This window comes from Ambystoma mexicanum, chromosome 6q, assembly GCF_040938575.1.
Source record: "Ambystoma mexicanum isolate Mex_15411 chromosome 6q, UKY_AmexF1_1, whole genome shotgun sequence".
NCBI classification, from domain to species: domain Eukaryota; kingdom Metazoa; phylum Chordata; class Amphibia; order Caudata; family Ambystomatidae; genus Ambystoma; species Ambystoma mexicanum.
In genome coordinates this window covers 1,194,035,032-1,194,060,465 of record NC_090937.1, presented here as the reverse complement: position 1 = coordinate 1,194,060,465, position 25,434 = coordinate 1,194,035,032, and positions in this window count along the sequence as shown.

Sequence of the window (25,434 nt, the reverse complement as noted above, 5' to 3'; positions counted from 1 at the left end):
TGTTCCACCTCATGGCCTTGCTGGCAACAGAAATGTTCGCGGGTGGACTCTGTGGGCTGTTCTCTGTAGTGACCCCCTCCTTCACTACCTCCTCTGTGCACCAGTCATCCTCCAGGGTGCCTTCCGGGCCACATTCCAACACAGCCCCATGTACATCAGTCCCACCATTGACGTTCCATCTGGTTGAGCTGACGTTGTTGTCCGACGCGGAAGTCCCTCCAACATCGGATGAAGTGGTCACTTTGCCTACCGAGGCACTGAAACAGACACAGGCAGTGGAGAGTCAGCAGGCACATCAGAGCATTGCAGGTGCTGCACACCTCTGACAACAGTCATCAGGTCGGAGGGCATACCTACACAGCTTGCACTCTGCACAGTGGCAGCATGTGGCCACCATGAGGAGGCAGACCATCACAGGGAATATCACCCCAAGGAGGTATGTGGCACCTTTGAGGCAAGAGGAACATGAGGAGGCATTCAGGATTTGTGTTATGTGTTCAGATGGTGCCAGAGGCAGCTGGTGGCAGAGGCAGCAGGCAAGGGAGGCCACAGTGATGGTGGCCAGGGCTGAGGTGGCGCTGTGAGGAGCATGAAGGTAGGCTGCCATTCTGGAGCAAACGTGCAGGTCAGCAGAGGAGGCGCTGCAACAGATGTTGGCCACGCTGTAAGCCCTCCAGACAACAAGGTATGACCACCTGAGGGAGTTGGATGTTGCTTGCGACTCAGCCCTAGTCGAAAGGTTGTCTGAGATTGGAGAGGAAAGACCCGCTGCCTTTGAAAATAGTTATTTAGGATTAGGTTTCATTCGTGATTTTTTAAAAAATGTTCTTCCCTGAACTTTCCTGACATTCCTTCCATTTTATCATGTGTATAGTTCAATTTCAATACAGGTTTTACATCACTTCATCCATGCTTCCTGCAGTCTATTTGTCTGTTCATGCATTTGATTTTTTTATGTTCTCCCAGTGCATTGTCGGTCATGTGTATTGTGGCCTGATTGTGTATCTCGTGTTGATGGCGTGATGTTTATTGATGGAGGCGTGAACATGTGCCTAACAATGGGGTGTGGCCATGAAAAAGCTTGAGGGGGCAATGGATGATTTTCATATTCCATTCCGTGTGCAGGGGCACTGTGTGTTTTGTGTCACTAGATTGGTGTTGTTGGCGAGGAGGCTTCAGTGGTGTGTTTGATGGTGTACATAGGAATATGGTTGTAGTGATGTGGGGATGTGTGAATGTCTTATGATGGTTTTTGTAGTCTCTCACTGTGGATGGATTGCCACCTGTTCATGTGTATATAAACATGTTACACATGTTTTCATTGTGTGTATTATTTGGTGTCATCTGTATTACATCTGCACATTTTCTACTGTAGGTGGTGTTTTTTGCATTGTTTTCATTTGAGGTCTACTGTTGTTCAGGGGCCCCCTAGGCACATGCTTGGGATTGCATATGCGCCCACACTCTATTCCCTGTAGTGGGTATTTGGTGTTGCGGGTACTGCAGTGGGAAGTGGTTTCACTGAGGATGAGTGGCCTGAGCACATCACTTGTACATTTGACATCTCATTGCTGTGTCACTCCCATGTCATGGTCACCCACCAACCCACATCTGCAGTCACACACTGCCTGCTCTCATGTCATGCACCACCTCTGCCACTGGAATGCAGATGAGTACCATGATTGCTGTTTCAATCTGACGACCCACATTTCCTGTCTCTCTGATTCACACACTCTCTGACTGGCTTCCCATCACCCATGAGCAGGCCTGTCATGTTTTTGTCCCTGACAGGGACATTGCCACCCCTACCACCTGGGCTTCTTTTGATCTATGATTCTGTGTACTTCTGTTCTCCCCAGGCATTCACTTACTATGCTTTGAGGCCATTGCAATGACACATGGGCAATATGCACATGCCACTTTCCTCTGCATTCACATGGCACATGTACATGGGTGGCCACAGTGTAGGTGGTGCAACAGTGAGGTGCTTGTCCAGTTGAGGTGCTGTTGATTCTGGTCTATCAGGGAGTGACAGGATATGCTCCAGTCCTGGATTCGACATCGCTAACAGTTCATTGTGTTGGTGGTGGACATTTGGCAGGTCTGCTTCATGATGGAAGCACAACAAAGAGGTGAGGTAAGAGGCGGCTCCAAATAGAGCTGGTAGGGTAGCAGACAGTCAGGGTGCTCCCTAGGGTAGTGGCAGAGGTCAGTGGGGCTGGTGGGTGGTATCAGTAGTTCAGGGGGCTGTCTGGGGTTAGTGGCAGATGTAGAGGTCATAGGGGCTGGTGGGTGGTGTTCGGACTTGACGGGCTGCCTGCAGGTAGCGGCAGACGTCAGGGGGGTCAGTGGTGGTGTCAAGACTTGAGGGGACTGCCTGGGGTAGTGGCAGAGGTCAAGGGTGTGTAGGGAGTGGGGTGTAGTGTCAGGGGGCTGCTTGGGGGTAGTGGTGGAGGTCAGGGTTGTGTGCGAAGAGGGATGTAATATCAGGGGGCTGCCTGGGGTAGTGGAAGAGGTCAGGGGGCAGGTGGGTGGTGTCAGGACTTGAGGGGACTGCCTGGGGTAGTGGCAGATGTCAAGGGTGTGTAGGGAGTAGGGTGTACTGTCAGGGGGCTGCCTGGGGGTATTGGTGGATGTCAGGGTTGTGTGCGGAGAGGGATGTACTGTCAGGGGGCTGCCTGCGGTAGTGGCAGAGATCAGGGGGGCTGGTGGGTGGTGTCAGGACTTGAGGGAGTTGCCTGTGGGTAGTGGACGAGGTCAGGGGGGCTGGTGGGCGGTGTCAGGACTTTAGGGGGCTGCCTGGGGGTAGTAGTGAAGGTCCGGGGGCTGGTGCATGGTGTTAGGACTTGAGGGGGATGCCTTGGGTAATGATGGAGGTCAGGGGTGCTGGTGGATGGTGCCAGGACTTGAGGGTACTACTATGACTCAGCTGTATATGTCAGCAGTTTGGATGCCTTGGGAGTAGGGGGGGAAGGTTTTCAGTTCATCTGGGGTGCAGCCGTGATTTACGGGTTGCCACCTGCAGCTTCACAGGGGTACAGCCATTGCTGACATAGAAAAGCGCACAGTTCTGTGGGGTTCAGCTGTTGCTTACAGGGGTTCACGCGCAGTATAGCCGGGGTGCCGCCTTGAATTATGGGGGACCACATGCAGTTTCATTGGGGTGCCCGGATGGTGGGTGAGAGGTGGATACACAGGTTTGCACAAAGGTTGGTCTTTGGCAATGGGTTTGGTTTGCGTCGGGGCATGCTGTGGGCGTTCCTGGTGCGCTTTGAAATCCATGTATACGCAGAACGTGCAAAGAGACTTTTGCGCGCAGTTGCACGCAAAGCTGTTTTACGCGCAGAGTACTTTGCAGGGTCTTTGCTCATTTTCTAAAAATCGGGCCCTAAATTTACTCACCAAACGGTGTCTTCACTACAGAGATTATACAGAGATTATATCTTTTTTTTTAAAAAAGCTTCTTTCTTTTGATGGGTGAGCTTTGTTGCGTAGTGAATACGCTGAAGTACGCATGCGCGAGCGGGATCGAGGCGCGCGCATGCGCAGTTGAAAATATATATATTTTTTTATTGTGTTTGGTTTATACAAACCTTTACAATCATAAAAAGAGTACCAAAATAAACAAAGTAAAACCACATTTCAACATTTGAACAATTTAAAAAGAACATACAGCTTATAAAAACTCACATTTCTATGCAGCAGAATATAATTCCGAATTCTGATTTTTTCTTTTCTTCACAGTAAAAACATGGAAAATTAATTTAAGTTTTTTTCGATATTTGACAGTAATTCGATCAATTTCAGATTAAAAGAGAGGCTAGTACTACTCATGCAATGATTCCAGTGTGATTCCATATAATTTCAGTTTGAGCATTAAGATCAAAGATTTTGTTCCGAAGTGATGAAAAAAAAGGACAGTCGATGACCATATGTTTGAGTGTTTCATCTATTTCGTCATCCTCGCAAAGACGACATGAAATTGAGCAGTTTATTTGTGGTACTCTGTTCCAATTTTTAGTTTTAGACAGAGTATGAAATTGGTTTAGACGGAAGCGAATCAAAAGATTTCTACCAATTGCAGAAGGAAATTGAATTAAATAAAATGAGCGATCACCCCATTTCCTTCTAAATTTATTATATTCCGAGTAAGACGGATAAGTACCCATTTTGTCCGTCAAAATGCACCAAAAATAAAGCTCGTATTTATTTTTTTGAGCAGGAAGTATAGTCATACTGTTTGGCGTTTCATTGATAGCATTAAGAATTGTGTTAAGTTTGTTGGTAGCAGCTTTCAAAGATTGAATACTCGGGTTGTCTATCAGTTTATGTAGCTCAGAATATAAGGTGTTTGTCGTGGGATCTACCATCTTAATATAATTCTTTATATTGCGCCAGTTTCTTTTTACGGAAAGAGGTAATAGATTCAATTCATGACAGATGAATACATTCGGGATGGAGTAAGCAAGTCCCAAAGCAGATTTCCACATTTTTCCCTGAAGTATATCAAGAAAGGAATCAATTTCATGCAAACATATGTCCAATGGATATAACAAGCAGGGTTCAACTTTAAGTAAATAAAAATGGATAAGAGGTAACAAAGAAAATAAACAATATTTATGAAAAATGATTTTCATCTGCGACGCTAGTGTTTTTGCCTTATTATTAAGACATGTTTGCCACATACTTAGGGAATAGGAGTCAGCCAGCGGATTAACCTAAGTAACGAATGGATGAGGAATAAGGAAGTGCAATATCCTGTAGAAACCATGAGAATTTATTCACTTTGCATCGCCCATCATAGAAGGTAAGAATAGAGGATTTGGTTGGGTTAACTGTGAGATTGCGTTTTTGAGCAAAATCTGCAAATAGGTCTAGTTTTTTCTGGAGGCCAAACGGGGTGCGATCAAATATTAGCAGATCGTCTGCAAAGCCAATCCAATTGAGCCTGATTGACCTTAGTTTAGCTGGAAATACAATTTGCCCTTCCCAAAGTGAATCTATCCCATGTAAATACAGGTTAAAAAGGACTGCCGCCATATTGCAGCCTTGTTTAACCCCCGTTTCAGTAATGATAGAATTCGTTAATGCACCATTTCGATTTAGTCGAATTCGATATGACGTCTTAAGGTGCAACATGGCAATCAAGGCGACCAAAGAATGAGGAATTCCTATCTCAATCATTTTGGCCCATGGAATTTCTCGGATAACACTGTCGAATGCAGCCGTCAAGTCCAAGCTAGCCATATGCACGGGCCCCATATGTGCATTGGTGGTTTGAGCCTGAAGATGTGCTAAAATGGTTGCATTCAATGGGCAGCCAATTTGCTTTCTAAATCCCACCTGAAAAATTGAGAGTAAATTATTTTGTGCAATATAAGTTTGAAGCTCCTGCAAAAGTAGGAGAGAAAATATCTTAGATGAAGCATCAGTAAGAGCGATGGGACGATAATTGCAAGGTAACTCAGGAGGGCCCTTTTTGTAGATGGGAATAATGTGTGCTGAATGCCATGAAGATGGAATTAACCCCGTTTGTAAAATCAGATCAAATCGGATCTTCAAAATATCTGCCCAGAAAAGAGGATCAGATTTATATACACACGGGGGAAGCACATCCGGGCCAGGTGCCTTAGAATTGTTGAGTTTATCGATTGCATCTATGATGTCATTAATCGTCCATCTGGAATTTGTATAGCAAATAAATGTTGGGTGGTGATTTTTAATAGAAAGGAAACGATCGGGCAATTTAAATTTCAATTTTATGAAGTTGGTCCACTCGTCAGCAGAAATTACACATTGAAAATCAACTTGTGGGCCTGATTTTATAAAGCGCAATAGCGACCAAGAATGCCTAGTGTTATGTTTTAATAAGTGATACATCATATTTTGATTATCAGCGATAAACATAGAGATTTTAAGGAATTTCATTCTGTTTTTGAAGTTTTGCTTGATTCGATTTAGCATTATTGATCTAGATAAACAATAAGGCATAGATCTTGTCATCTCCCTGATTAGTTGGTTCTTCTCTCTCTTTGCTTTAGCAACAGATGTATTGTATTTATGAACATGACTTACATTTGGTTGGAAAATAGGCGGTTTAATCAAAGCAATTTCTAATAGATGAAATTGGATACGCTTCATATTATTTCCCTCAACTTCACATAGGGAGAGGGAAGAGCCACTAAGGTCAGTAATGACAAACGGGTCTGCCGCAATCATTTGCAACAACTTGCGGCAGACATTCGGATTCCAATGAACTGATATTAGATGACGATCTGATTCTATTAAAGTTAGGCTCGGAACAGCTTCAAATCTGATAAAAGGTAGATTGATGGATAAACAAATTAACATATGATCACCAAGGCCAGGGTCTGAAATAATAACCGGCTTAATGGAGGAGTACAAGCATGAAGAGATAAAAAAGAAATCAATCAAAGATTTAGATTTTCCTATGTGCCAAGAGTAGTTATATGGGTTTAGTGTTACAGGTGCTGGTTGAATGTCCCATTCCAAAAAGAATTCGAGCCAGAGTTGCCCGTTATGAGCAGAAGAGATAGAATGGCTAGGAATCAAATTATTTTTGCATTGTAATACATCATAGCATAATGCATTAAAGTCACCCCCCACAATTATGCAGAGAGATGGATTACGTGCAAAAGCTGCTAATAGAAGTGAGTTCAACTCATCAATGATAGTATCAAGAGTAGAGGACAATTTGTTCCAATAGATACAGATTAACAACAGAACAGTATTAGGCAAATTCACCGGGGTTAACTCAACAGCCAGTTCTCCTTGCGTACTGTATATGTATTTGGCGACGCCTTTGGTTAAGGTATTAATTAAAATAGCAATCCCTCCAGAGGGTCGCCCCAAAGAACCATGCGAAGCCACATGTGAGAAAACATGGAAACCCTCGATTGTGAATGGTAGTCGACACATGGTTTCCTGTAAAAAAACAACGTCCGGCTGAGGACGATTCTCTTTATTCGCCCAAGTCTGGAAGTTTGGAAGTTATAAAGGCTGCATGAGTTCCAGGACAGGACTAGTAAATTCCCAGAGCTAAGAATGTCCTAACAACCCATTGTTTGGGCTCGAGACAGCTGCAGTGGTACCTATTGATTGAATACCCTTTAGAGCAGATATAATTGCTAACAATTGCGTAAGGGTATTAGTATTAAGGTCCAGAGCTCCTCCTTGGTTTTTCAGTGCAGAAGGGCTTTGAACAACTGGGATCTGGGTATTAACGAAACTTTCTGCGTCATCAATGGAGGAAAATAGTGTCGGTACTAAGCCTATGGAAAGTAAATCCACCTTTTGTTCCCAGATCAACTTCAAAATCAAAGGGGAATTGTATCTGCAGATCATTTTGTTGTTATTCGTTAATGCAGGTTTAACCCAATCAATGTCATTAGATCGTATCATTCTTAAGGCTGGAATCGCTTGCAGGGTTGAGATAAAATATGAGCGATTCAGCCTAGCTTTGCCATGGAGTTCAATGTCACTTTCCCACCCCATCACGACAGCTGATTTGAATTCATCAGCTATGTTATTCGTAGCTCTAAATTCAGTACTGACTCGTAGCAGAGAGCAATGAGCAGTTGTAATAGTCAGAGTTGGGTTGGCATTTGATATAACCTGACTCACCTCCAAAGGCAATGTTTTGGGCACTTTTTTTCTGAAATTGCTACATTATTGCACGAATTTGTAGTAGGAATAAGAGCAGCTGCTTTTGTTATTTGTACTTGAGGACTTGGCTGGCTTTTCGTGGGCGCATCATTGCATAGACCACAAATAACTCTTGGTTTTTTTTGTGGCTAACAGTGGATAAAAGTTTGATAGCATCGCTTGTTTAGCAGCCAAGTGTCCCTCATTGAATGTGGGTCATACAATTATGGATTCAGTTTCCACACACGAGTTACTATTTGCAACTATATATTTTTTTTTTTGGGAGGCTGGTTACACATTGATATGTCACCTCTTGGACGATCATCTTTTGAGCATAATTCTATTGAATTAGCGGTAGATGAAAGTGGAACAGAAAGGTTGAGCACTGCTTTAGATTCTGCATTTAGCTGATTCAAATCAATGATACCCTCCCCACCAGACAGATTACAAATCTCTTTTATGTTAGAGTTGTGATGATCCGGTTTGGGAGCACTCTGGTTCTTAGATTTTTTTTCCGCTTTTTGTTTCAATTTTTTATCAGCCCCTTTCCGCTTTACGACCCTTAATTGTGCTCTTTTTTGTTTTCTCGTAAGCATAATAGGTGGAGCTTCACAAGGAAGGGTTGCAGCGATAGATTTGTCGCATGCCGGGTTCAAATTAGAAGCATTATCTGAGGTTTCAAGCAGATTAATGAGGGCAGTAGGGCTGTCAGGGGTAGATAACATTGGGCGTTCCATTCAGGTAAGCTCCCGGTCATGGTTTGGCATAGTCGCAAGCATTATTGTTGACTGAATTTCTTTAAATGCAGACAATAATTTCTCAATATTTGCAGCATTGGATGCTACTAGTTGTTCTATTTTGCTATTCGGGGCATCAGAAGAAGATAGCAGTGCTGGCGAAGTATCAGAGACAATTTCTGAAAAGGTTTTCGTCTGAGTACCTTTGTCACTGAGATTGAGAAGAATAGTAGGTTTTGAACTAAGGACAGAAATTGTATTGCACGCAAATAGCAGGCCATCAATCTTGTTAATTTATGAAGATATTTCAGTATTTTGCAGATGAAGTAAACTAACTTCTTCATGCGTGCGTTCGTGTCCTTTATCAAGTAGATTCAGAATTTGTTTGATAATAGGAAATGCCTCTGGATTAAATAGAAAATCCTTTTGGGGGTCTGAATTCTGAGTATGAGTGGAGTCATAAGCATGACCTACATCCCCTGTTGGATGTAAGTGAAAATCCTCATGCAAGAAAGTAGCATGGGGTATTTCCGATTGTGGTTTTGTCACCATAGGGGGCTTTGTCAGTTGTTCAGGACAGAACAAATTCAAGGGATCAGATACAGAAGAACTACCTCTATTTGCAACCCTCCCTTGTGATACAGATACTTGAGAGGGAGCAGACAGAGGATAGAATGGGTCCTGAGTGGGAAAGTGTAACGGGCCCCCCTTAAAGCTTCTTTGCGAGATTGGTGAGGGAGGTTCATGTGATAATCTGATTCGCCTACCCAAATCAGTTTTAATCATAGAGGGTAGAGTGGAAAAACCAGTCAGGTGATGGTGAAAACTCTCAATCCCCATTTTCTTTTTAATAGCAGCACGCAAAATACTATCCTCCAAATTTACACTATCGTCCATCCAGCCATTTGGAGAGCTGGAATTAATAGCGTTGAGATCAGAGGTCACACCCGCCGGGGCTATTGTGGATACCGCACTCAATTTTACTGAGTTCACTGTCAGAGCCGGTAACGGAGCAAGCTCCTGTTTTTTGTTTTGGATTACAGGCTCTCTTTGCTTCAGCTCAGACTTAGTATCCTGATCGCTAGATTGGTTGCCCAAATCTGGTTGGGTGACTCCTAGTGTATTTAATTCAACAGTGTGCTTTGAGATAGGAAGTGAAGCGCTAGAGTCGCCAGACACCATATTGTCAAGCATCTCCTTACAAATCTTCTGTGGGGTTAGGTTCACAGGAAGTTTAAACTCCATAACGTCAAGAGGAGTAAGCTCAGTATCAGGCTTAATTTTAGACAAGCTATCTATAGCCTCCATGACAGAGGAATCGATCACAATACCCCTCTTAACGTTAGATAGCAAAGAGCGATTTCTTTTTGAACGTTTTGCTGGAGCAGGAGAATGTAATTTGGCTCCACTGCGTAGTCCACTAGACATTACCTTAATGGGAATAATCGTGTGGACTCAAAGGTGCATAATGTTATATATAAGAGAAAAAATGCAACTTAGACCTATCCACAGACCGCAGCACCACGAGCAGCGAACAGCAAACAGTACTTTTTCGGTACTTCTGCGGTGCGCGCGCGCGCGGTGCGCGGTCAACTGGGTTGAAATAGGCAGTGGAGAGCACGTCAACTAGGAGGGGAGGAGCTCCAGAAAGAGGAAGTGCCCTGGAAGCAGAGAGAAAAACGCTTAAGAATGCCGTATGGTGAGGAAAAATGTAAAAAAAAAAATTAAATTAGAATTCCCCACCCGCACAATGCAAATCAGATTATATGACAAGATAGTGCCAGAGCAAGTGGGCACACCATACAGGTTTGGGCACACAGCGTAGAGCACACAGCGTTGGGCACACAGAATATGAGTTCTAAGAAAGGACACCAACGCTACGTGTGCGATTGGAAATGGAGGAGAGGGAGGGCAAAGGATAACAGTCACCTCAATGAGGGTGAAGTCAGGCAAGAGTCCGTGCAGCAGGCAAAGACGTCCTCCACAAGTGCGGACGAAGGAAAGGCACAGCTCACAATTCCAATTCCAGGAAACGTTGCAGCAGCGCGGCGCGGTCAGGAAAACCAGCAAACAGTACTTTTTCGGTACTTCTGCGGTGCGCGGTCAACTGGGTTGAAATAGGCAGTGGAGAGCACATCAACCAGGAGGGGAGGAGCTCCAGAAAGAGGAAGTGCCCTCAATGAGGGGGAAGTCAGGCAAGAGTCCGTGCAGCAGGCAAAGACGTCCTCCACAAGTGCGGACGAAGGAAAGGCACAGCTCACAGTTCCGATTCCAGGAAACGTTGCAGCAGTGCGGCGCGGTCAGGAAAACCAGCAAACAGTACTTTTTCAGTATTTTTTCGGCAGTTGGCGCCGGGGACCCGAGCAAGTCACACGTCTCTGGAGTGGCTCATTGTGCGAGTGTGTGAGCGCACGTGTGAATGCCAGTGGGGGCCTCTGGTTTACCCCCGCCAACATAACATTGGCGACGAGGACGACTCCGGAGCAGCTCTCTGCTCCGACGGCGTCGGAGGGGAAGAACGTCGCTCCGTGTCGGCACGGATCCACGCGCACGGCCGGTGGCCATTTTGCTTCACACGCAGATTGCAGTGGTTGCGGCCCTTGAGGGTGCTCGTGTGGCAACTGCATTTCATCGAATTTTTGGAACCTCCACAGCCCAAGCTGCCGCAGGGCTGTGGCATCGAAAAAAAAAAGGAAAAGTAGTAGTGAAGATGAGCAGGAAGAGGACATTTTGTCACGAGTGGGCCTACCTGACCAGACTACCTCGACTCCCACAAGAAACAACATCCACCCGTGAGTACCAGGAGGGTGCTGTTGCCCCAGTCCCATGCACGGGCCCTCCATCCAAATTAGGACCAAAATGGCTCCTATGGGTCAAAAAACTGGAAATGTTTTTCAGAGCCTCGGGGGAGACAGAGGATGAGGCGAAGATTGCCATCATGGTATACTCGGCAGGGACGGAAGTTCACAGGATAAACAACTCCCTCAACATCCCAGTAGTCCAATATGACACAGTGAAACAAGCACTCCAAGACCATTTTCTTCCCATGGCAAACGTAGACTTTGACAGGTTTGTCATGGGCGCCGGAAAACAAATGGAAGATGAATCGCTAGACCAGTATTGTGCTTGGCTAAGTCACCTAGCAAGCTCCTGCAGGTGGGTGAACGAAGAAGAAATGGTTTGCAACCAGCTGCTACAAGGGTGCAGTTCGGGGAAACTAGGAGACAGGTCCTGAGGGAACCTGGGCTGACTCTACAGCAGATTCTGGCCACGGGGAGAGCCTACGAACTGGCTGAGACCAGGGGGGTGAAGATGGATGCAGCCACACACTCTAGAAAGGAGGAGGAGGCGTTTGCGATTGGACGTTCTGGTCCAGGGAGAGCTAGATGGACACCAAGGAGTGGAGACGCCCCCACGGCACCAAGTACTGCTCCATCGTGCTCCTACTGCGGGTATGACCTGCCGCACGTGGGTGAGTGCCCGGCCAAATCGAGAGTCTGTGGCCAGTGTGGCACACCAGGACAACATGCTAGGGTGTGCAGGGCAACAACACCAGTAGCAGCCTCGAGAGGGCCAGAGAGGGTGGACAGAAGCAACTCTCCCAGAGTGAGAGGCGTATCTGCTGTCCAACAGGGCATGCAAGACCTCAACATCGCAGAAGAGGAAGAGGATGAAGAAGAGATTTTCTTCATTTCAAGCATTGCCAAGGGCCTTGGCGGAAGTCGACAACCAACATGTACAGTACTCATCGGAGAAGTCCCTACTCCATTCCTCATAGACACTGGGGCGTCTGTCTGCGTGCTAGCAACCGAACACTACAATGCACTCCCAGGCCCGCCAGGCTTGACAGAATCCACAGCACGGATATACGCATTTGGAGGAGACGCACCCCTTCCCATCCAAGGAGTGTTCGTGGCTCCAGTATCTCATGGACAGAACAAAATAAAAACGAGATTCTTCGTCACCAGCGTAAACCCACATTCCCTTTTAAGTTGTGCTGCATCAGAAGCACTGAACATTATGCACTTCACTTTGGCGGTGTATCATGCTGATCTGGAACGTCTGTTACAAATCTTTGAGATGATTTTCAATGGCATAGGGAACCTAAAGGCCGACCTCATACGGTTGCACATTGATGGGTCAGTGAGACCGACAGTGCTCAAACATCGCCGCATCCCGTTCCATCTGTGGGCACAGGTGGAAAAAGAGCTACAGTCACTGGTCGACTTAGACATTATTGAAAGAGTGGAAGGACCTACCCCTTGGGTCTCCCCAATTGTAGTGGCCCCAAAGCCCAAACAGCCGGGCGCAGTAAGCATCTGTGTGGATATGAGGCTGCCCAATGTAGCAATCAAGAGAGAACGCCACCTCACGCCCACCCTAGATGATATTGTTGGCGAACTTCAGGGAGCAAAAGTCTTCTCAAAACTGGACCTGAGATCTAGCTACCACTAGTTGGAGCTCCACCCCGAGTCGATATATATCACCACCTTTACGGCTCGCGAGGGGCTCTACCAGTACAAAAGGCTCAGCTTCGGGGTCTCGTTCGCATCAGAGGTCTTCCAAAATGCCATCAGGGTGGCCCTGTCAGGACTCAAAGGAGTAATCAATATGTCGGACGATATCCTCGTCTTTGCACGGTCGGAGACTGAAAATCTAAAGCGCCTAGAAAACACCCTCAAGAGACTTTGCAGCCTCGGTCTGACCCTGCACAAGGAAAAGTGCGAGTTCTTGAAGGACAGGCTGACATTTTTTGGCTTCATATTCCATGCTGGGGGCATCTCCCCAGATCCCGAGAAGGTGAAAGATATTCAAGAAGCAGCTCCGCCAGCGTCCCCAGCAGAAATCAGAAGCTTCCTGGGGATGGTCAACTATTGTGGATGATTTATTCGTGACCTAGCCTCCTTGACAGAACCCCTGAGGGCACTTACCAGAAACGACGTAGTGTGGACCTAGAAAGGGAAAGAACAGAGGGCGTTCACGGCCATCAAGAATGCCCTATCGGGACAAGAGACCATGGCCTATTTCAACCCGGACCGCGAGTCAGAGATCATGGTCGATGCCAGCCCAGTGGGGCTGGGAGCAGTTCTCATGCAGGCAGACCATCAGGGGACCATGCGACCCATCGGCTACGCTAGCAAAGCCCTCACCGAGACAGAGAGGAGATACTCATAGATTGAACGTGAGGCCCTGGCCATATTGTGGGGGTGCAAACACTTCCGGATCTTCATCCTAGGGAAGCCAGTTGTCGTTGTAACTGATCACAAGCCTCTCATCCCGATTTTGTCCGGCACCTCGTCCAAACCACCACCTCGCATAGAAAGATGGATGCTCTCGCTCATGGAATATGGGGTCAGGCTACTCTACCGCCCAGGGACACACAACCCAGCGGACTACTTATCCCACCATCCAGGTACCGGATGACCCAGGGACTCACAGGAGGTGGCTGACTGTATGGAGGCGATACACCTAGTGGTGGAATCTACATTGCCTGTTGCCCTAGAGCGTCAAGAGATCGCGGACGAATCCAACACAGATGAAGCATTCCTGAAAATTAAGGAAGCGGTGGCCAGTGGGAAGTGGCATGAAGTTCTCCAAAACAACTCCCGTAAGAACGTGGGGGCGCAAAAAGACCTGCAAGCACTCTGGAAGGCGCACCATGAGCTGTCGGTAGCAGAGGACGGTCTCCTGCTGAGGGGCCACCAGATTGTGATTCCAATAACGCTGGTGGACAAAGTCCTGCAGCTCGCCCACAAAGGTCACCAGGGGATGGCTAAGACGAAAGCACGTCTTCCTGATCTGGAAAGCAGGGCCAAAGAATTTGTGAGAGCTTGCATCCCCTGCCAGGCAGTGAGTCCCGCGGAGAGGGGGCCGCCCATTCAGGCCATGGAGAGGAGTGACCGCCCATGGGGGACGGTGCATGCTGATTTCGGGTCCACAGGCCGAGGAACACACTTCTTGGTGGTAACTGACCAATGGTCGCGCTATCCAGAGGTAGAGTTGGTTGACTCCACGGCAAGCGACCACACCATCCTAGCCATGGAGAAGCTGTTCGCCACACATGGTTTTCCCCTGGAGATATGCTTGGACAACGGAGCACCATTCAAAGGACAGCAATTTGCTCGCTATTGTGAGGAAAGGGGAATAAAACATTGTAAAGTCACCCCCCTCTGGGCAAGGGCGAACGGAGAAGTAGAACGCTTCATGCGGAAGCTCAACAAAGTGTTCCGCATATCGCTGAATGTAGGGGAAGACCTCCGGCGCAACCTGTTTGACTTCCTCCGAGAATACCGCACGACCCAGCACCAATCCACGGGGGTCTCACCGGTGGAGGCCCTTTTCAAACGGGTACCAAACAGACTGTTACCTGAAGTTGATGGTCGAGGTCTGGGAGAGATCGACAACAACCACGTGTGAATGGAGAGGGCCATTCAGAACGAGAGAGAGACAATCGGCGAGGATTACCAGAGAAAAAGATTGCAGTGGGAGACATCGTGCTGGTGCGGAATCGGAGATCGAAAGGAAAGTTGTCGATGCCATATGAAACACAACCGCTGGGAGTGACACACGTCAAGGGGTGTATGGTCACCGCAGCCAATGCCCGAGGGACAGTCACCAGGAACGTATTGTTCTTCAAGCACATAGGAGCTGCGAACTCGTCATGCAAGGCCCAGATCAGGAGACAGAAGTGCCACAGGGAAGCGATGGACCGCCAGAGACTCCGGGGACACCAGAGGCGTCCAATGATGAGAAACGCAGGTACCCGAGCCGGGCGGGACGCAAGCCGCCGCAGAGGTTCCAAGACTTTATTATGGACCCTGCCTCGTAACCAGTGAAAAACTGTCAGTTGCAATTTGAATAGATCACTGTTGATTCTAATGTGTGATAATGTTTATTGTTCAAAGGAAAAGGGAGGAATGTTGCGTAGTGAATACGCTGATGAGAATAAAGACGGTCCTCCGGCAGTTGGCGCCGGGGACCCGAGCAAGTCACACGTCTCCGGCGTGGCTCATTGTGCGAGTGTGTGAGCGCACGTATGAATGCCGGCGGGGGCCTCTGGCTTACCCCCACCAACATAACAAGCTTGTACCCAGAGATTCCCATTAACCACCTACATATTTGAGTGATCTCCTGGGCCTTAACTCCAAACGCCACATAGTACAGTGTGCTATAAAAGCTCACTTTAAATTACCATATAAAACATCAACGCTGCCACTGTGTGAGCCTCTCCACTGACACTTAAACTTCTGTACTTCTGTGTTAGCAACAACGCTATGCAAAACCGCCTGTAATAAATATGTCTCTACAACGCCGCAAAACATGGGTTTCTCTTTGAGTAATCAATTATTAATTAACAAATATTTACTCCAATGTTGAGTTCTACTTTAAACTTAGCACATGTTACATGCAAGTTTGAACATTCATGCAATGGTTACACCATAAAAAATAGTATCCGATGGTGGGAGATATAGCTTCGGAAGTAAGACATTCGGAATGTCAGTTGCTGCATAACTATGATGCAGCATTGTGTTTCAACAAAGTAATGATTTGAAAAAGCATTGGGGCAGGTTGAGGAGCATGAGGGTTTGAGTGGGTAATTCCAACTTGAACAGATTTTCTTTGAATTATGCTTGTAAATAAGAAAGCCAACAGATTGTCGAAATTACATTATATGAGGGAGGTGCTGAGCTGGGTGCCCTGTTTTACAAATGTGATTGGATACAATATTGCGAGATTTCCATGACACACAGTTGCTTGATTTTTGAAAGTTTGTCAAATGCAAATGCATTTGATTGCTTGCATTCATTCGAAGAAAGCACCGTTTAAAAATGTTGTTCACAATCCTGAAGTCACAATTTAAAAGATTGGAACGCGTGCCAAAGGCAAATTGTATGAAGATGAATGTTAGAGCTGTTTTCACCATGTTTAGAAAGGATATGTGAGAAACATCCATTTCGAATCAGAAATTATACGCTTTACATTTTGATTACACTTTAACTAGAGAAATAATAACAAGCAGATGAATTAATTACAAATACTGTAATTTTATGTACATCAGTACAAAACAAGTGCTGTCTCTTGACCACTTTACAAATTGTTCAGTGACAAGATCCATATTATGATTTTTTTAAAACACTTTTTATTAAAATAATTCAATAACCTGTTTCATCAATAGCAGAGAGACACAATGGCAGTTACCATTCAAAAGGTAGTAAAAAAAAACATAAAGTAGAAGGGCCCCACATTGCCAGCTGATGAACCATCCTACAAGCCATATTGCAGGTCACTGCCCATCATTTCTGATCTCATCCAATCAAGTGTGGTGTCATCACCCTGAATCTTGCCATTTGCCTCACCACCTCTGCTCTATCTCTCTCTGCTTTGCTAGATTGAAGCAAATTCATTCTGAATACAGCCCAGATATATCCAGGATGCTGCCAAGTTGATACTGTGCTACAACAGGTTTCTTCACAGTCATTGCACCAAACCCTGACATTCAGTAAGATGCCACTAGATGTACAGTAGTGCTATTCGATACATCCTGTTCTGTTATTAAACTGGTTCTTACTACAGCACAACCTCTGCCACTTACCTAACCTCTTGTCTAAAGTATCGTTTAGCAAAACTAAAACCCAATAAAATAAACAGGGTAATTCCTTTAGGTCTCTTCCAGTACACTGAAAAACAACCTTGTGGAGTCTCTGCCATTCCCACATCTGTGACTGATCCCACTCCCATAATGATCTGAGCCTAGAAAGCTGCTATGGCAGCTAGCTACGAATGGACATGGAAACCATCACATCTCTACCAACCCCTTCTGTCAGCACCTGTGAGAGGCAGAAACAGAGAGGGTCATGAATGAGAGTGATTACATTTCTGGAGACCGTAAAATAGGAACTGCACTAGCGAGTGATGCCCCAGACTCTAGCTAATTTCTCATGCAAGAAAAAACATAATGCAGGCAATTGTTATCAGTGGTAAAGCGGAGCGTAATCACGAAATGTAAATCAAGGCAAAATCTCCTTCACACTTCACTTTTACCCTCCACTTTTTGAATAATAAAATGCTTCCCGTAGATGATGCTTTGCCTGTGGCTTTTTCTAATAAATGTTTATGGAATCCGCTTGTCAACTACTAGGTGTAAATGCGAGGTGTGGTCCATAGGAATCCTTTGGTTGTAAGCCTACATGAAAATCACATGTAGGCACAGAACCTGGGGGGCTTTTACACGACAGAGGGGCAAAGCAAAGCAGAGATGCAGATTTCTTTTTGCTCCCATCTTATGCTCTGGAAAGGCACTAAAATGGATCAGAACTTGTTTTTGTTGTATTTCTTTCATTTTTTTTTTATTTCAAAGTTGTTTTAGTTGACATTCAACTTTTCCAACATAGGTATAAATATATATTTTCAGACATACAAATCGACAATCCAACTTAAAACATCAACATAACACATATCCAGATTTATGATTCCTGTTGATGATGATTATAAAACAAAATTCAAATTAATCGTTCTCCTCATTTCCTTCATGCATTCTGCTCTTAACATATAATACAAATGTAAAGCTCATCTCATTATCTCGAACTCACAATGAATAAAAAATATGGCGTGTTACAGTTTTTCACCTAAGTTACTATAGGTCTATTTTTGACAGGTACCTTATGGTTGTCAAGTTCAGTGATATTCTTTAGGCATTGAAAATTAATTCCCACATTATCTGTTAGATAACACATGGTACTCACAGAGTAATTTATAAAAAATGTAATTTTTGAGGTTTTATCTCTCATGGCTAATAGTGACCTGGTTGGCCATATATTAAATCTCAGTCTCTTTATCTCTGCCATGTATTATTGATCCGGAAATCTAGTTAAGTACAATGGAATAGAATTATGTTTTTTTTTTAATTCAAAAGCTCCTTTCTTGAAGATGTTATATTGTTGACATTCAGTCCATGTGTTTAACCAATCAGCATTCCACCTCTTCTGTTTGGCTTTTGGAGGGTTAGTTGTTAGCATGTCTGTGTCTATGTCTGCTTTATTCATATTCTTCCTACAGGCAGCACCCCAAGATGCAAAAGATTTAGTAGGCTCCATGCAAGCATCTATAGCCGATAGTAAAGAATCGTCACAGACCACCCTCCAGCCGGACTAACTACCAGCAGCTGGCCTACACTAATGACTGCAATGCGTTAATATACTCAGGTGTCTCTTTTTTAGAATCACAATTATCCTCTGTGATCAATCTATTCGTAAGGGAGGCAAGTGAGGCTGGGGTCCATATGAACCGATTTTGACCTTGCGAGAGATATGATTGGCGTCTGTATTACGTAGAGGTGGTTACTGGCACTTTATCCATGGTGATTCTGAGGATATTATGATAACTCAATGTCATGTAAATAATTTCAAACTGTCTAATTTGAGTCATTGCTGTTTCAGGTATAAATGCGTAATCAATAATAGCGGTCAATCGGTCCCTATGCCACCTTGTTCTCGGGGGATTATCAGACTCAAAGTTGCCATTTAGCATTGTAAAATTACGCACGACCCTCATAAAAAGCCATATTTTGGTATTTAGTTTTACTCGGCCATGCCCATGCTCGAAACATGACATATTTAAGTTGCCTAAAATGAGGATTGTATAGCGTTCTTGTTCATTTGCGACCATATGAAGTAATTTGGTGGTGTAATCAAGAAATGTGTTATCACTTAAAACCGCAGGATTCCAATAGGTGTTTAAGATGGCAATAGAAGCAGACTGAATCCTGCCTAAATCTGACAGGACTAGTCTGACAAGTGGAAGACTGGGATGGGGAGATACCCATGTAATTAATTTACCCTTTAGTTCTTTTTTCACGGCTATCAATAAACCAGCCATAGGGAACCCACGTGCTTGCTTCTTTGCTAGAATACAGGATATATCATAATTTGGCCATATCGTGTGGGTTGTAATCCACGTCTCCTGTAATACTAGTATATTATATTTCATTAAATGATGTGAGTCCTTAATATCCATAATATGGTTCCATGTAATAATGTCGCCACAAAAATCACGCCATACAAAAATATCGCCGAAAAATGGCCGTTTTTTGTGGCGACATTATTGCATGGAACATGCGGGGGACACCCCCGCAACCCCCACATTTTTTTTTTGTTTTTGTTTTAATGTTTTTTTTTTTTGCCCCTGTACCCATATATATGGTCACCCAAATAATATCGCCACAACCTTTTCCCAGCGATATTATTTACGGCGACCATATATATGGGGATAATATTACCTGATACCCATAATATGGGCATGTCCTCTTGTATTCCACACAGTTTGGGATCGTCTAAGGCAGGCTTTACTGGTGATACTTATCAAATGACTTTCTCAGGGTTTTTCTGTGCCAGGCCCATGATGTTAAATCAGTATTTTTCACAGTTTGTGTTTCTGTATTATATGTTTGTGCTATTGGATGACTTGCTCCAGTACCACACTTTTTGCTATGTGATTCATTTACTCTACGCTCCTTGAAACTCACAATTCAATGTATTGAGCCTGTCAAAGGTGAATTAGAATAGGGCAGCAAGAAATTATTAGTTGGATGATGTCTTTCTGGTACAGACAATATGATTCCTTTTTAGGTAGTTAGCTTTTCTCATCCCATGAGCATCTCTTACTATTTGGAAAGGAATTTTCAAAAGTACAGTGGGCCTCATTACGACCCAGGCGGTAAGGGTTTAACGGTGCCGTAAAAGGTGTTGGCGCCGTTAAACCCTTACTGCCTAATTACGAGTTCGCTTTGTGGGTCCAGACCTTAATGACTGGTTTTACCAGCCGTTAAGGAAGCAACCCGTAAAGGGACTTTCGAGGTAATTACGGTACCGCAATTTGCGGTACCGTAATTACTGCCTTCCCCATTCCCATTGAGCCCTATGGGGGCAAAAATGGGAATGGGGAAGGGCCAATGGTGAATGGGGAATTACCGCCCCGCCAACCTTGGAATGGGGCGGTAATTTGGCCATTCACCATGGCTAATAGCGTCATGGTTAACGCCAGGGTCGTAATGAGGCCCAGTGTTTGTTTTTGCGAAGCCAGTATATTGAATGGCCTCAGCGTCCCTGGAGACAACTTTCTTTAAACTATGGATTTATTTGAATATCGTCAGAATAGTTGTCTTACATGGGTATGGGTCTTTGCGCTTGCTGTCTTTCATCTGTAATGAGAGATAAGCATCTTTCGCCAAACTGTTGCTACTAGCTGTTGAGCAGTGGGATTGTGCATCCTTCATTAGTGCTTTATTCTCCTGTGAGTTTCCAGAAGCTTTGATAGGAGTTTTAAAGGAGTTGTCTGCACGGACTAAATGAGAATTAGGATGAGAAATTATATGATTGTTAAGCTCGACCACTATATCAGATTTCATGATAATGGGGTCACTAGGTTCCCATTTACCATGCTTAAGGAGGGTTAATCTTTTTTGTTCTAATGTATAAAATTCCTCCTTATTTGTGGTATCAAACATCGTAGTTTTCTTGGGCCTAGCTTCTTCATATTTGTTCTCACAAAACGGCACTGCTTCACTGCAGTCAGGTAATGAGGTGACAGAGTACTACTTTGAGTTTTCTAAATAATGTTTGTTGTCAGGCACTTCAAGAATTTCTGGTATTAGATTAGCGTCATATATTTCTGGAAACGTTTGCTCTGATGTACAAGGTTCACTCGAAGTGGTTAACTGTTTTTTTTGGGATTTTTTTTTCTTTTAGGTTTTTTTTAAATGGAAGTGGTTAGTGCATTACTGAATGCTCTGGTATGAGGTTTGGGTGTTTTCTCATGTAGCTCTTAATTTTTAAATTTTATTTAGATTCTTCATTTTTTGAGGTATTGGGTTGTCTCAGTTTGCCTTTTCTCCTACGAATTCTAGGTTGGAATACCTCGAGAATCTGGTCACAAACACAGTCATCTGAATCAGACACTAGCTTTGATACAACAGATATATCCATAGTGAGAAATGCATCCACATCATTGTGTGCAGGGTTTAGCCCATCATCAAATACATTGGGCTCCTCTGCTTTGCTAAATGAACCTACTCCAAGACCATCCCTTGGGATTGTGGGATGTATTTACCTATGCATCCGAGCCCTACCTCAAAACTGTGCAGTACTGACATGAAAACATCATGATGGCCAGAGCTTCCCAGAAAATGCACAGGGAAATGCAGGAAGAATAGGCTGCCACCCATTTTTGCCGATGTTATGGGCACAGAAGGACACTGCCTAAAACCACCATTGGACTACCCGCACAGTAGTCTGAAACCATTGGGAATGGCAATGCTGATTGCCAAATGCAACCTAGAATTGTGGGGAATTCATTCTTCAATCCCAAAAATGGGTGCAGTACCAGTACTCACCACTATCCAAAAGCCGGCCTTTTAAAACCACCCTGTGTTCCTCTGAAGGCAAGCCAAAGTGTCTATTTTAAACATTGCAACATGTGCAAAATATTCACTGAACACCAGCAGACATTTGGCAGAATGAGGTTTTGTGTGCTTACAAAATCTGGGAAATGAAGAGCCCAAAACAGTGCTTATAACAAAACTGCTATGGAGTCAGCAGTTTAAGTTGCACTGGATTTAAAGACACTAAAATCGAAAATGTTTAGATTAAATGAGTGACCTATGTTTGGTGTCCTCCTGAGGAAAGGGGAGGAGCACTGCCTGTGAGAGCAAGCTGGCTTGGCAGAACTGGAAAAAACAGAAATTCAACCTTGTGCTGAGGGTAAACCACACCCCTTTGGAGCCAGAACATAACTTTAAAAAGATGGATCATTCATAGAGCGGACATGTGAAAATTTTATAAATGACACCATAACTCTTGTGATTTTTCTGCCCACATTTTAAGAGGTTTTTCGACCCGGTGGCGTGTTCAGAGGGGTGTTAGCGGAAAAGTGGATATTACTCTAAATTTATGCATGTTAAAAATCTGAAACTTCATCAGTTAATGTCCATACTCCCTGCGCACATGTATGTAAAGTTGGGTCAATGTCAGAAATTGAAAAATCAGTTAAAAAGTCAATTATGTGCCATTTCTGAATGCAAGCTCTTAGAAACATCAGATTTGGACAGAGACATGGCTAAATTCAGCCACACCATGTATATGTAATTTCAAGCAACTGTGTAACTGTGAAATATGTCTTTTATTATCAAATATAGAATGTGTGCAATCTGACAGAGGAGTGTCCTATCTGCAAGCCATAAAATGACATCACGCTGACACACACTTCTTTCCCCAATCAAATGATAAATGGAAGTTTGACCAATTAGAAGCTGAGAGAGAGGTAGGGTCAGTGATGCTAGAACACACCCACATTCTAAACACATAAAAGCAGACAGACAGGACAGATAGGGACCTTCAATTCCATCTGCAGCGGGACGCTCTGCCGGAAAAATCCATACTTTACCTCCATCAAACCTCCAGAAAGCCAAACTAGAGACTTCAATCTATCCAGAACTAAGAGACCAGACCAGAGAGAAAGCAGTGCTGTACCCAGAGAGACCCAGACCAGCAGAGAGAGCTGACCCAGATCACTGTGAAGTGCAGAGGCCAGACCAGACCAGACCAGAGTCTAAAATCTGACCAGATCCGTGGCGTGGCCCATTTAATTCAAGAATATAGTGTGAGTACCCAGCAGAACTGTGTAGAACCAATCTCTTAGTTTAAATTCATCTAATTCAATCTATTTAACCTAAGTAGAACTGCCTGATAGATCCAAATCTGTCACCTGTCATTTGCATAGCTGTCACTTGTCATTTTCTAGTTGCAAGCTGCACTTGTCTTTTTGAACTTTAAAATTTCAAATCTGAAAAACGACCTTCACTAAATCGCTCATATCTCCGCGACCGTTTGTGCTAGAGACTTGCAGTAACTTTTATTTGAAAGCTTAGAATCTTAGCTTTGAATCGCACTAAGAACCACCTTCCTACCCCTTATAGTTTCACCGCAATCGCGGAACACGCATTCGCGAATTTTACCGCGATTTGCAAATTTCTTCACATGTAAAAACTGCTGCTGCTTGCCTTCCATTTGCCAGAAATTCGTTTAACCTGCTAACTATCCCTGCATCATTGCTAGTGTGAGCCTGGACTAATATTAACTAGATACCACTCACCCTGAACCTCTGAAAGGGAATTAAAAGCATTTTAGCATATTTTTTAATTCATTGCCAGCACATATCAAAGCAATTTGGGCCTGTGTTTTCAAACTTCTGTAGTCTAAGCTTGCTGGGGTGAACTGAATCACATTTGATTGCATTTCTGAGAACTGTGTGTTTTCCTTCCATTTCCTTGCCTTGCATCAAGGGGGGGAGGGGATTGCCAGAGAAAAGTGATTACATTGTTTTGTTGAAATCATATTGAGTATTTCTATACTGCATTTCATTCATTCAACCTTGCATCCATTTGAACTCTATAAAGCATTTTGTACCACCTTATACTTTTGTTCCTATTTACCAGTGTGCTACCTTATCCATTTCATGTCAACTCATTAGTGATTATAAGAAGTGTGCTAGTGCCAGATTCTCCGTTGTTGATCTTTATCATATCAGATTAAGTGTGCTATTCAATTATTAATTTATTATAAAGTGTGATATATATATATATTTTAAATTATCAAATAAACCTTTTAAACTTGCAAAACAGAACTACTTCTTGGCTCAGTGGGGTCAGGGGGATTCCAAGAGAGGGGTGTTATATAGGGGTAGTCATCCAGAACGCATGAACTGGACATAAAGATATATCAATAAGGGTTTTCATTCAGTATTATAGACTAGGCGTTGACTTAGCTGTAGTGTTGAATTGAATCCTCTTACAAATTGGGGGCTCGAGCCGGACGTTTGGGTTAGAATACCACTTGTGCAGCTTAATACAGTGTGCTAACTGACGGGATACATACATCCAGTCGGATCACCACGCTGCATTACGCTGTAAAGCATTCCTCAAAAGGGACACTCCAAGAAAAGTTCTGTTCTGCAAAAATAAAATACTAACTTCTGTAAGTCAGGACAGAGACCAATCTCTAGAATGACGACCTTAGTAGACATGAAAATAGCCAGGGAGCACCTCTTGCATAAGCTATTTGTGAGAGGTGAATGGACCGAACAGGGCCAGGATGCGTGGTTGCAGGCCATCACACAACAGGTCACTGAAACAGGGTCAGATATATATAGAGATCAGGGTCCCTTACATGTGGCCCTGAGTGAGCTATATATGGCTCCTAAAGCCAAAGAGGAACACAATAAGATTGCCAGGATAGCAGCATACCTGTACCTATATATGGGAGACATGCAGGATAGATGTGCTGAAAGCCAAAATCTGGCAAATAGGCAACAGATGGTGTTAGAGAAGGCCCAATCTGACCTGGTCTCTTCTGAGCAGAGGCTGCAGAGGAGCCAGGAGTCAGAAGATGATAGTAGGCAGCACATCATTAAAATAAAGAAGGATATGTCGCCAATAGACCACATTTAACCTATATTGTGCCCTATGGTCGCCATTAGACCACATTTAACCTATATTGTGCCCTATGGTCGCCATTAGACCACATTTAACCTATGCTGAACCCTGTGTTGGGCCTATGGTCGCCATTAGACCACATTTAACCTATATTGTGCCCTATGGTCGCCATTAGACCACATTTAACCTATATTGTGCCCTATGGTCGCCATTAGACCACATTTAACCTATGCTGAACCCTGTGTTGTGCCTATGGTCGCCAATAGACCACATTTAACCTATATTGTGCCCTGTGTTGTGCCCTATGGTCGCCATTAGACCACATTTAACCTATGCTGAACCCTGTGTTGTGCCTATGGTCGCCATTAGACCACATTTAACCTATATTGTGCCCTATGGTCGCCATTAGACCACATTTAACCTATGCTGAACCCTGTGTTGTGCCTATGGTCGCCAATAGACCACATTTAACCTATATTGTGCCCTGTGTTGTGCCCTATGGTCGCCATTAGACCACATTTAACCTATGCTGAACCCTGTGTTGTGCCT